Raw genomic sequence first — 13,313 nt, forward strand, 5'->3', positions numbered from 1 at the left:
TGTGTGGAGTCCATGAGTTTTCACCCTCACAAGGGCCAAGTGCTGGGTCCTGCACTTGGGTCACAGCAACCCCAGGCAGTGCTACAGGCTCGGAGAAGAGTGGCTGGACAGCTGCCTAGCATAGAGGAATCTGGGGGTGTTGATTGACAGCTGGCTGAACATGAGCTAGCAGTGTGCCCCAGTGGCCAAAAAGGCCAACAGCATCCTGGCTTGTATCAGGAATAGTCTGGCCAGTAGGACTAGGGAAGTGATTGTGCCACTGTACTCGGCACCGGTGAGGCCCCACTTTGAACAATGTGTTCAGTTTTGGGCCCCTCATCATAAGGAAGACATTGAAATACAAGAGAGTGTGCAGAGGACGGTGAGGAAGCTGGTGAGGGGTCTGGAGCACAAGTCTTAGGAGGAGCAGTTGAGGAACCTGGGGTTGTTTAGCATCAGAGAAAAGGAGGCTGAGGGGAGACCTTCTCACTGTCTACAACTACCTGAAAGGAGGTTGTAGCATGGAGGGTGTTGTTCTCTTCTCCCAAGTAGCAAGTGATAGGACAAGAGGAAATGACCTCAAGTTGTGCCAGGGGTGGTTTAGATTGGATATTAGGAAAAAATTCTTCACAGAAGGGGTTGTCAGGCACTGGAACAGGCTGCCCAGGGAAGTGGTAAGAGTCACCATCCCTGAAGGGGTTTAAAAGGCATTTAGACAAGGTTCTTATGTGTATACTTTAGTGCTAGAGTTAGATTATGGTTGGACTTGATGATCCTGAGAGTCTTCCAACTGAAATGATTCTATGATTCTACTTCATTTTCTCCCACTCTTGTGCTTAAAAAAAAATTAAAAAAAAAAATAAAATCAGTAAGAACACAAGTGCCAGTTCTTAATGTCCTAATCCTCATGCCAAAATTTGCTTTGCATGCCCAGGCAGCGAATTTCTGGACTCCAGTGTGAACAGCAAGTAGGCATCCATCTCAAGGTATATCAAGGATAAGAGGGTCAATTAGGGGCAGTCAACATGGCTTCACCAAGGGGAAGTTGTGCTTAACCAACCTCATTGCCATTTTTGAGGACATAACCAGGTGGAGAGATGATGGTAAAGCAGAGGATGTGGTCTATCTTGATTTCAGTAAAGCATTTGACACAGTCTCCCACAGCATCCTCACAGCTAAACCGAGGAATTGTGGTTTGGATGATCAGGTAGTGAGATGGACTGTGAACTGGCTGAAGGAAAGAAGCCAGAGTCGTGGTCAATGGGGCAGAGTCTAGTTGGAGGCCTGTATCTAGTGGAGTGCCTCAGGGGTCACTACTGGGACCAGCACTATTCAATATATTCATCAGCAACTTGGATGAGGGAATAGAGTGCACTGTCAGCAAGTTTGCTGATGACACCAAGCTGGGAGGAGTGGCTGACACGCCAGAAGGCTGCGCTGCCATCCAGCGAGACCTGGACAGGCTGGAGAGCTGGGCAGGGAAAAATTTACTGAAATGTAACAAGGGCAAGTGTAGAGTCTTGCGTCTGGGCAGGAACAACCCCACGTTCCAGTATAGGTTGGGGAACGACCTGTTAGAGAGCAGTGTAGGGGAAAGGGACCTGGGAATCCTGGTGGACAGCAGGATGACCATGAGCCAGTACTGTGCCCTTGTGGCCAGGAAGGCCAGTGACATCCTGGGGTGTATTAGAAGGGGGGTGGTTAGTAGATCCAGAGAGGTTCTCCTTCCCCTCTGCTCTGCCCTGGTGAGACCACATCTGGAATATTGTGTCCAGCTCTGGGCCCCTCAGTTCCAGAAGGACAGGGAACTGATGGAGAGAGTCCAGCGCAGAGCCATGAAGATGACTGAGGAAAGGCTAAGGGAGCTGGAGCTCTTCAGCTTGGAGGAGACTGACGGGTGACCTCATTAATATTTATAAATATGTAAAGGGTGAGTGTCAGGAGGATGGAGCCAGGCTCTTCTTGGTGACAACCAATGATAGGACAAGGGGCAATGGGTGTAAACTGGAACACAGGAGGTTCCACTTAAACATGAGAAGAAACTTCTTCTTGGTGAGGGTGACAGAACACTGGAACAGGCTGCCCAGGGGGGTTGTGGAGTCTCCTGCTCTGGAGACATTCAAAACCCGCCTGGACACCTTCCTGTGTAACCTCATCCAGGTGTTCCTGCTCCAGTGGGTAGATTGGACTAGATGATCTTCTGAAGTCGCTTCCAATCCCTAACATTCTGTAATTCTGTGTGACTCTGTGATCTGAAAACAGAATTTGGCTCCACAGACTCATATCTGCCTCAAGCAAAAATATTTAGCCCTCAACTTTTATGGTTGTTTGAAGTGGTGGTTTTCCACCAGAACTCAAAAAAAAATTGGGAGTGACTGTAAGCATATCTGGATACTGAGTTCTTAAAAAAACAAAATAAAAGAAAACAAAAGAAAACACAACAACAACAACAAAAAACAAAAACAAAAAACAACAATCAGCTCCAGAGTTACAGAACAGCTCTTACTTTTCCACATGTGCTGCAACCCTTAACATGCAGAGGTACACTGAATTGTTTTCATCATCTGAGTATGCCTTGGTCTTCCCAAACATGCACACACAGATGGTACAATCAGTCATTTTCAATAAATGGCATTAAAGAAAATGGTTTGGCAAGAGATGCTGCCTTTAAAGTGTGGCTTAAAAATATATTTATCTGCATCGTTGTTCCTAAACAGCCATAAAACAAGCAGAAAGACACAGCACAACCAACCAGCCAGATTTACAGTTCTCTCCTTTAAAACATTGCTGTTTTTTAACATGACTAAACTATGAAGGTTGACAGGGAGATAACAAAATCAGTTGTAGTAAAATCTAATCCAAAAGGTAGCCAGTAAAGAAACATATTGTGGGTTGCTTAAGCCTGGCAATGACTGGTTTTGACAGGGAAGATCTGGGAGAGAAGTCAAACTGTCTTATTTAAAGCCACAACTATATCATAAACCACTTACCTGAAAGCAGTGGTGAGTATTTGGCTGCTCCTGCAATCAGGAAAACTACATTAGTGCCCTCATGAAAAGCACAAGATTCATAGCAGAGCTCCTAACTCTCAAACAAATAGGGTTTTAAGCCATAGCCCCTTCAAAATTATCTTTTCAATTACTTTGGACTCTCCCTTCAAAAGAATTTTAGAATTTACCTTAAACTTTTCATGCCCAAAATTTTGAGCAGAATCAAATGGAGCTCTCTGTCCCACCATAAATCTGCTGGAAGCACAGATTTCAAAGGAAAAATTCTGCACCTTTATTACTAATCTGTCAGAACCACAGTGCCCAATACAAAAGATCCTCCTTTTTACAAAAGCAACAATTTGTTCTCTGTCAAAGAAGGAAAATAGCACTTTTTATTAATCTGTTTTGCTGCTCTTCTGTAATTTTTATTTCTCTGCTAAATAATAAGAGACACAAGCATCAAAGTTTACAATTTTTCCGCAAGTGACAGTTTTTCCAAAGTAGTCTGAATATATCTCAATTTTTTAAAATATTGAACTCTCCCTTTCTCCAACTGGAAAAATGAATAATCAATACTTAGCAAAATGGAAGGGCAGGGAGACTGTCAAAAACTTAATGGCATCAACACAACTGGTGTAATGTAACTAAGAAACTCACTGAATGGTTGCATACAGAGCAAAGCTGAAGCGATTTTTCCAAAACACAATACCTAAAGTCAACCTGATATTGAGGAAGAATTTTGCATTCATTTTTCTATGGCATTTCTGGAAATGGACACTCTTGAAATTAGCAGGAGCTTTCAGGAAGTCGAGTTTTTTGAAGACGGAAGCAGATCAGTTAGCTGCCTCCATATTTTACTAACTTAAGTGGGGACTGATTCAGTGCTGCAAACAGGAATGGCTCAAGAACCATGCTCCCTTGACTGCCTTGGATTTGTAAATTGTGAATTTGTGCATAGCTGCACTCCCTGACTTCCTAACGAACTGTTGGCAGAAAGTAGCTCTCACCTTTGTGCAAGCTGCCATCCAGGTTATCTTTTTGTGCCACGATCTCAGCTGTATCATTTGTCACATCACTAAAAGATGTACAGTAATAAAAGGAACAGATGCCTTTGGACAGCTGCAACATCTTTAGTGGCATAGATGTCTTTTTTTAGTGATACTCTCGCATATTGCTAATACCTCATGTTAATGGAAAAGGACTTGAACATTTGGACAGCTAGAGCTGGGTACTGATAAGAGAAGATCCATTTATTTTAGGTAATTAAAATAATTTTTTAATGAGCATGTCCAATCAGCAGAAAACCAACATTGTAGATGGTCAGGTATAATGTAACAGATGCAAAGCTTCAATTGCCTGTAACATACCTTTGCCCTGGGTGCAGTGGAGGAAGAATTTATGCATTCACACTTGAAAATACAAGACAGGTTTTCTTTTTAGCTCCGTACTGTGACCTTTTCCCCTCATACCTGCTGAGGAAGAACACTGCCAATCCCCAGTCCCTGGTGCAAAAAGAAGAGTTAAGGTGTATTTTCTAGGCTTAACCCAGCCCAGGCTTGACCCAGGATTTTGTAAATATGAGAGTTATATATTCATGCTATCAACTGAGCAGGACTTCTGTATCTCATCAGATGCTGCATCCAAAAGAGTGGGTCAGATAATGAAAACACAAAATGATTAGTCCCTCAAAAACTTAAAGTAGTAGCCAGGTTTTGACATAGTTGTGCACATCTAGGAATAACAGCACCTGCTTGCTCCCAAAATTTCCTGGGAATTATGTTTTCAAATAGATTCTGAGATCTTCTAAATATTTGTCCTCCAGTGTTTGTATTACAAGCATAATCCAAAAAAACCAAGCAAATCTGCTTTAGCAAAAGATGTGTTTAATGATTGATATGAGCATTATGACTGTGATGGAAATACCCATTTATTTGCTTGCCAGAGGCATTCAGTCCAATTTATCAGCAAGGCACAACAGATTTGATAGCTAAAGGAAGAGGATCATAGTGCTTCTGACTTTTCTTGGAATATACTCAATTCATTAATTAAGCATAATGGGTTCTAACCCACTTCAAATCAACTCCTTGTGCCTGAAAGTTGCTCTTCAGTGATTCCGAAAGCCCTCTGAAAAATTAAGGAACATTTTTGGCAGGATCTAAGAGACCTGAGAATGCAAGCTGGCTCAAACCCAAAGTATATTCTCGCTGTTCTCAGACACGTTGCAAAAATTTCCACTTTCTACTGTGTCATTGAGTAGTGATCCTGTTTCTTTACTGACAAATAGTGGTCTTACCTGCACAGACATACATTTCTGCAGCTGAAATAAAGATGCAGAAGTAGCTGTTAAAGATGTTTTTGTCAAAAAATGATTATATAATGTTAATATACATGACAACATGCACAAAGGGAAAGCCTCAGAAGTTTCCACCAACTGACTTCAGCAGGCTTTAAATTGGCACAACTTGTGTCTCCATCAGACACAATAGAATCTCTCCATGCAGAGGTCAAGGAGCTGCTCATAGCTGCATTTCTTTCCAACACTTGCTGAAGCCTCTCCTTACTGGCCACTGATTCTGCAGGGTCATAATTTTAACACAAACACATAGTTACTCAACTATAGCACTTGTGCTTTCATGTCTGGGCATATTTGCCTTTACTCTTCCTAGTCGATATTTCATTCTAAGCCATGTTATTAACAAGAGCAGAAAATCTAGCAGGCAGTGTTCCTTTTTTTTTTTTTTCCTTTAATAATAGATTATATCTGTTTTAAAAGATAAAGATATTTCCCTGATTTGAGATGTGTTATTTTCTTTCCAGATAAACCACTATTTTGCACATTATGTTTGCTGCCTTCCAGAAACAGCAGATAACATTGATGAGATTTAATTAACATGTACCACAGCATGACCTCAATGGATAGAACATCTACCCTAAAGGAGCAGAGCTGTAGGAAGCAATTAGAGGACACCATGACATTTATTACTAATGCTCTTTCATTGACATTTGCTGTTGACAGGCTGCATATAAAGTTTTCCTCTGTTTGCACTGACTTACAATGATACAGACCTTCCCACATTAAAAAAAAAAAAAAAAAGTGAGGAATGTTTTTGCTGTTTACAGTAAATTAAAATATAAGAGACAGAACAAAATCTTGCCCTGTTTAGAGCAAGATGCTAAACTCCCACCAACAATTTGGACTCAAATTTCTTCTCCACACAATGTACTATAGCAGTGGCTAGTATGAAATGCAGCCTTTGAGAGGGGGAGAAACTCCACATTGTCTTCCCTATTCCTTTCTGCTGTATGGATTTAAGAAAACAATAACCAGCTAGTGTAAAACACACAGGCAGAGAGCAAAAGAAAACCAGGATCAAGGACCCCACTCTTCCAACACCTCCCCAGGCCTAGAAAATTGCCACATGGCCCAGAAGACAATGACAGAATTGTTCAGGTTGGAAAATACCTTTCATCAAGTCCAACCATTAACCTAACGCTGCCAAGCCCCACTAAACAACGTCCGTAAGTGCCGCATCTACACAGCTTTTAAACCCCTTCAGGGATGCTGACAGTGCTACTGCCCTAGGAGCCAAGAGATTCACTTTCCCCTTCAGGAAGGGAATTGGGGTTCAACTAGAGCTCCCAAACTCTCAGAGAAGTCACGTCCTTTGACATCTCCACAGTGCTGTTGAATTTGGCTGACACTGGTCATCAGCTTGAAAAAAATAATAATTAAAAAAAGTTTTTAGAAAATCACTGAGCTGGAGGAAGGACAGCAGCCTGCTCTCACAAGGCCTTGTTCTCCTTGGTGAAGCCCTACTGCCTCGCATGAGGCCCTCAAACCATTGTCATGGATGAGGTATATTCCGAACACATTTACCTCGTGAAGCCCATTGAGTCCCTCTTTCACCAAATTTTTGGCTCCCAGGGAATACCTGTGAGAGCTTCTCCGAAGCTTTGAGGTCAAATAAGGATGTGTCTAATGAGCTCAGGTGACTCAAAGGTTGGAAAAAAAAGGAAAGTGGAAGGCCCTGAGGTGCCATTTTGGGTGTTGGCATCTCCAGTCCATCAAGTTCCTTTCTATCTTGTACCTAGCATTAAAGCAGGCAGAGACATGGAAATAACATACAGCTGCCTCATGGCAATAATGAAAGAATCCTTTCAAGGTTTGAAACGTCTCATAATTAGTAAAATTTGGCAAAAAGCACTCAAAAAGTGAAGGGTAAAATCCACTAATGTCAGCAGAAGTCTCTAGAAACACTGTAATAGCCCTTGTAAAACGTGATGAATTTTACAAGATATGAAACACCACAGTGGTGGAATCAACCTGGAAGGATTTATTTTTAAAAACATCATGCTTAAAAAAGCCAAAACAAAACATATTTTATTAAGGAACTTTTCAACTAGGCTGAACCAGCCTGATGCATCTAGTTAATTTAATTCAAAAGGTTTTTTAAAAAGTAGCCCGGTTCCTCCCCTTCCCTTTTCCCCTTAACTCTGTCAGCACATTAAACCTTACTGTATAAAAAAGCCTTTTTGTTTTAATGAATATGCTCTCTTTTTGAGTGGCCTACTCTCACCAGGTATCAATTATACCTGTAGCTGCTGGAGGACAACTCTGTTACCCAAAGAGAGACTGAAATTTGAATTTGCTATAGTGAGTTATCAGGAAAGAGAAGTAGGTACTTGTAATGCTTGAGACAGTGCAGGTCAGGTAGACATTCAGAATACCTCAGAAACTACAGGAATTAATCACTACCATGAAAAGCACCTCACACATACAACACCAGAGCCTATTTTTCTCTAATCTTTCACATGCAGGAGGTAGCTTATGCTATTGGGGACATAATGGGAGGAGCTACATCCCCCCTAAATTATGTTGTCTCATATTGTTTCCAAATTTGTGGATAAATAAGATTTAGCAGCCTCATAATACTTCTAGCTATGAGAACATCCTGGATGTTCTGTTTGATTAATTTCCTCTCATCCCACTGATTTCAAAAGCACATTAATAGAAAGCAGCAAGGAGAGTACACAGGAGAACATTGTAATTAAAGATTATTTACTAAGGTGAAGAAATATAAACCATTTCAGATAAAAATCAAAAGAAAGCCATGTTTCTGCTTAGGCACCTGTCACAGATTTTCAGATGTTAGGAAAAAAATGTGTTAGACTTCTTGGCACAGAGGACACAACTGCTATGGTTTGGCCAGGGCTCACTGCGCTAATTATACTGACCTCATTAGGAGCCTGGACACTCCCCACTGCCCATCCTGCAATACGCTGCCACTGTTGCTTAACACTAAAGTTACAGGCTTTGGGTCTGAGATTCTTTTGCTTGGGTTGGTTTCTCAAGACCTTACCTCAAAGAGCAGAGAAATAATTATAATCAGTGGTCAAGTTAAGATTAATTTTAATTTTGGCTAAAACAAGACAAAATTAAGTATTGTGCCTGTAGTGCTACTTAAGAAAGTTTTGGTGTTTGTTTTTAAAAACACAGATAATTCAAAAAACTGAAGTCTCATTTTTTGGATAAAGAAATGAGTTGCCTTTTACCTGAAGCGGCCAACTGCTACACAGATGTCTCATGAACAGAGAGGTTGTGAGAGCTGGGCAATTCAGGTAATTGGATTAGAGAGGCTGAATGAGGCTTATCAGCTTGGGCACAGCCTTAATCCAAAATTCCTTTTTCTCCAGCCAATTAAAAAAAACAAAAAACCAAACAACAGAGTGAACACAAGTCTGCCAGCACATGTCTATGTCAATGCACTTTCCTGATTTTCCCATGAAAAATAGCTGTACACAGAACTGCTTCTTTCTTTCCTGTAGCCTGGCACAACTGGTCAGTTGGGTGCAAACAGTTTAAAAAGTGTTTTAACACATAGAAATGGTATTTTGATGTGATTATCTACATTTTCTTTCAAACTCATTTGTACTGAAATATTTTGAAAGCAGCCTCTTGCCAGTCCAACATGGTGAAAAAAACAAACAAACCACAAACAAAAAAACAAACTTGTGCACTGCCAGAGGGTTAAATACTCCAGTTTCTTATAACAGTACATGAAGAACAGACTTATGACTGCTCTCCCCCAACTGACAGTATTTTTAAAGGACTTTGCATTAACCATATACATGAAAGCAGGACACATGACATACACCAACAACCTTAGGACCGTAGATGTTATTCTCTACACATTGAAAGGAGAGTGAGGTTGGCAGGGTTTAGCTGTTATAGCTGGAAAAATCAGAATTGTTTCCTGATACACAGTCCTATCACCACATCTGGTCTGGAAAAAAGGTCTTACGTGTACTTTCCAGGAGTCCCTGCTTGAAGAGCTTGGCAATGTATTGTAACAACATTCCAAAGAAAAATACATCTTATTAAAAATCATATTTGAGGAAAACATAAAAAGCCCTTGCAATAATGTCCTTCATGGACTATTTTGCAATTTCTCTACTTGTGTGTGTATTTAGAATCCTCTTCTCCCCGAATTTTACCTCCTTCATTTTAGATTACAAACACATTCTATGTTTCATATATAAAACTGCTAGTTAAAATTAAGAATTTGCAGAAAGTGGGAAATTCTTTGAGTATTCTTAAGCTGGTTGCTGTTTACAGCAAAGTCCCCTCTATCTGTCAGAAAGATTTGCAACATTAAAAGCCTTACAAAAGTCACATCTCCATGGGAATACTCAGGTCAGATTAGCTGACACTCTGAAGACAAAATTCACAACTTACAGCACATTAAATCCAAACAGTTAATATCCCAGTTTTTTAAAAAAGCATTAACTCCATGAATGTGACACTACTACAGTTATTTCTGAGGGATCTCACAGAATCACAGAATGTTAGGGACTGGAAGTGACCTCAAAAGATCACCTAGTCCAATCTCCCTGCCCAAGCAGGAACACCTAGATGAAGCTACATAGGATCTCATCTCATCTCATCTAGAAATGTGGATCAAAAGCTGAGCAGTTTAGAAAAATTGAAAATCTAGTCCTACACCTGCTTCCATGAAAATATTTTGAGATCCCATCTCTATGGATTATTACATTAGCCTTAAAAGACAAAAACAAACTAAAACAACACATAAAACCCAAAATGTAATTTTAGACATTTTCTACAGGAGACCAAGTTGTGGATTTCACTCCTATATTAAGCAAACACTGTACATGCTGAGTGAAAGCAAACAGGGTATAATTTCTTTCTTAACTGACTCTAAATGGGAAAAAAACCCAACCAACCACCAAATCAAAACCAAACCACAAAACAACCTTGATATCTCTAGTTTTCCACCATCTTTGCCAGCTTTCTCCCTGAAGCTCTGTGGGACCCTTGATATGTTCCTTCTAGAAATACAAAGCCAATGCCTGTTCTGAAAATTCAGAATCAAGCTGATTATAGCTGGCTTGTCACAGTGTGTCCTTGTATTAGATTTCAACTAAATTCAATTATACAGTGTTCCCCTTGCTCCCATGAGATGAATGGCAGAACAAAGATGAATGAACACAACTGCTGAAACTGATTGATCCCAACATGCAGGCAGGTTGATTAAAGTGTCCAGAAGCAAAGCGAGGAATAGTATTCATCTGTAACTACTGGCTGGGTCTTCAATTAAATGCTTTTTTTCACCAAATGCCAAGAAAGAGTCTGATTTTGCAAAAGAATCAGTCCATCTATACAGCTTTCTTTTCAATGGCTACTTAGCTGCCCCAAATATTTACTTGGAACAATCAAACAACCAAAAAGCATGTTAATAAAAAGCAAAGTTGAATGAGACACTGATCTTCATACAAGTCACAGGTAAATGTTTAGTCTGGTGACTGTTCAGTCTTTGCACAACATTACTCATTTAACTCCCATTGTAAAGTGGGGACGAGTGAAAATACTCAACTGCATGTTCCTGGGTGGTTACCTGCCTCTGTGTCCTGGTTTTGTTAAAAAACAAGTTTCTCTTTTAGTCAATTTTGCCTGTCAGCTAAAGCCTTCATATCAGCTGCATTTTCTTGGAGAACCAGACACATGTTTTGGTAAATCTAGCGAATCTTTAGAAAGGCTGACTAACCATACTTTTGTTTTTTTCGCTAGGACAGTTTGCAAATGTTTTAGAGAACTTTGAATATCCTTGGAGCTTTGATAGAACTGTGATGGTGTTATCTGGTTTGCTGAATGTGTGTCAGTTTGTGTTACTGTTAAGAGAAATGAGGTTCAATAGGAGGTTCGCGTCTCTTTTTAGTCCTGAGATTTGCAGTGCGTCTTCGGAAGCTTTAGCAAAAAGCACTCCTAGCCGCTCGAGAAAAGGCAAAACAGCCAAAGCTGCTGCTGCAGCCACTGCCCCCCCAGCCGCGGCTTCACAGGCTGAAGCTACAGCTCCTACGCAGAGCTCCTCTGCCAAGGTCGCTGCAGATAACATTACCTCTCCAGCCTCAAAGGCTAACAAGGCAGCCCCCCCTTCTTCACACACTGCTCACTGCTGCTGCTGTAACCACAGCAATCACTGTGACAGTCATTCAGACTCTGGAAATTAATCAAATGATGGTGAACCCATATCAGCATCAGTTGCCGGTTGTAAGAAAGTCACTAGAAAGACTACCTGTGCAGCAGGTGATGGCACAGGGTCAACATCAACCCAAGGGGAATCATCAGGGCAGGGAGGAGATGAAGTGACCACCACTCGGTCCTTTTCTCCAAGTGAGCTGAGAGATCTGCGAAAAGACTTTGGTCGTTGTGAAGGCGAGAATATTTTAACCTGGCTGCTCCGATGCTGGGACAATGGGGCAGAAACAATTGAATTGGAAGGTGGTGAAGCCAGGCAGCTGGGATCTCTGTCAAAAGATTTCATCATTGATAGGGCAATTTCAAGAGAGTCTAATGCCACTACTCTCTGGACCCGACTCCTGGCAGCTATGAAAGTAAGATCTCCCTACAAGGAAGATTGTATATCCAAGTTAGGGAAATGGAATACTATGGAGAGAGGTATCCAGTTCCTGAGAGAATTAGCTGTGTGAGAGATCATCTATTTTGGATCAGACAACCAAGAGGGGACAGACCCAGATAGAATCAATTGTACACGATCTATGTGGCGCAGATTTGTACAAAGTGCACCACCTGCATATGCTAAGTCCTTGGCAGGAATGGTCTGGTCAGCTAGAGGTGTACAAGAAATTAATGAAGTGATTGAGCAGCTCCGGTACTTTGAGGACAGCCTTGCTGGTTCTCTATGGGCTTGTGTCTTCGCTGTGGAGAAACTGTGTGAAAAATCTGATGACCGGTTTGAAAAGCTGTTGCAAGAAATCAAAGAACTCTGAGAAGACACATACCATTCACAACCTGCACAAATCTATGTTTCAGCTGTTAGGAGAAGGCGTTTCCAATCTTGAGAGAGAGAACAGAGGCAGCCCACAAAAAGAGGTTCACTGTGGTTCTTCCTACATGAGCAGGGAGAAAACATGAATAAGTGGCATGGAAGACCTGCCTCAGAACTTCAGGAACGAGTACGTGAGATAAAAGGAAAAACTCCTAGGAAGGTGGCTGCTCCAGTTTACAAAAGGAGCAGAAGAGATTCTGATGCTCTTGAAGGAACCTCTAATTCACACCCAGAGACTGTGCAAAACAGGAATTAGAGGTGCCCTGCCTCCAACCAGGTGGAGGAAAGGGATAACAGAGTTTATTGGACTGTACAAATACGATGGCCTGGTACAACACACCCTCAGGAGTACAAAGCTTTAGTGGACACTGGTGCTCAGTGCACAATAATTCCTTCTAATTATAAAGGAACGCAATCCATCAATATTGTTGGAGTGACTGGGGGATCCCAGGAACTGACTGTTGTAGAGACTGAAATGAGCCTAACTGGAAAAAACTGGCAAAAACATCCCATTGTGACTGGTCCAGATGCTCCATGCATCCTTGGTATAGACTACCTCAGGAGAGAGTGTTTTAACGACCCAAAAGGGTATAGGTGGGCATTTGGTATAGCAGCTGTGGACACTGAGAAAACTGAACAGCTGTCTGATTTGCCTGGTCTTTCAGATGACCCTTCTGTTGTAGGACTGCTGATGGTTGACGATCAACAGGTGCCAATTGCTACCATGACGGTGCATCGCCAGCAATATTGCACCAATTGAGACTCTTTGATTCCTATCCAGAAGTTGATCCGTCAATTGGAAAGCCAGGGTGTGATTAGTAAGACTCGCTCACCTTTTAACAGCCCAATCTGGCCAGTGCGTAAGTCTAGTGATGAGTGGAGACTAACTGTAGACTATCGTGGCCTGAATGAAGTTACACCACCACTGAGTGCTGCTGTGCCTGACATGCTGGAACTGCAATTTGAACTGGAGTCAAAG

Source organism: Patagioenas fasciata, chromosome 4 (genome assembly GCF_037038585.1).
Source record: "Patagioenas fasciata isolate bPatFas1 chromosome 4, bPatFas1.hap1, whole genome shotgun sequence".
Lineage (NCBI taxonomy): Eukaryota > Metazoa > Chordata > Aves > Columbiformes > Columbidae > Patagioenas > Patagioenas fasciata.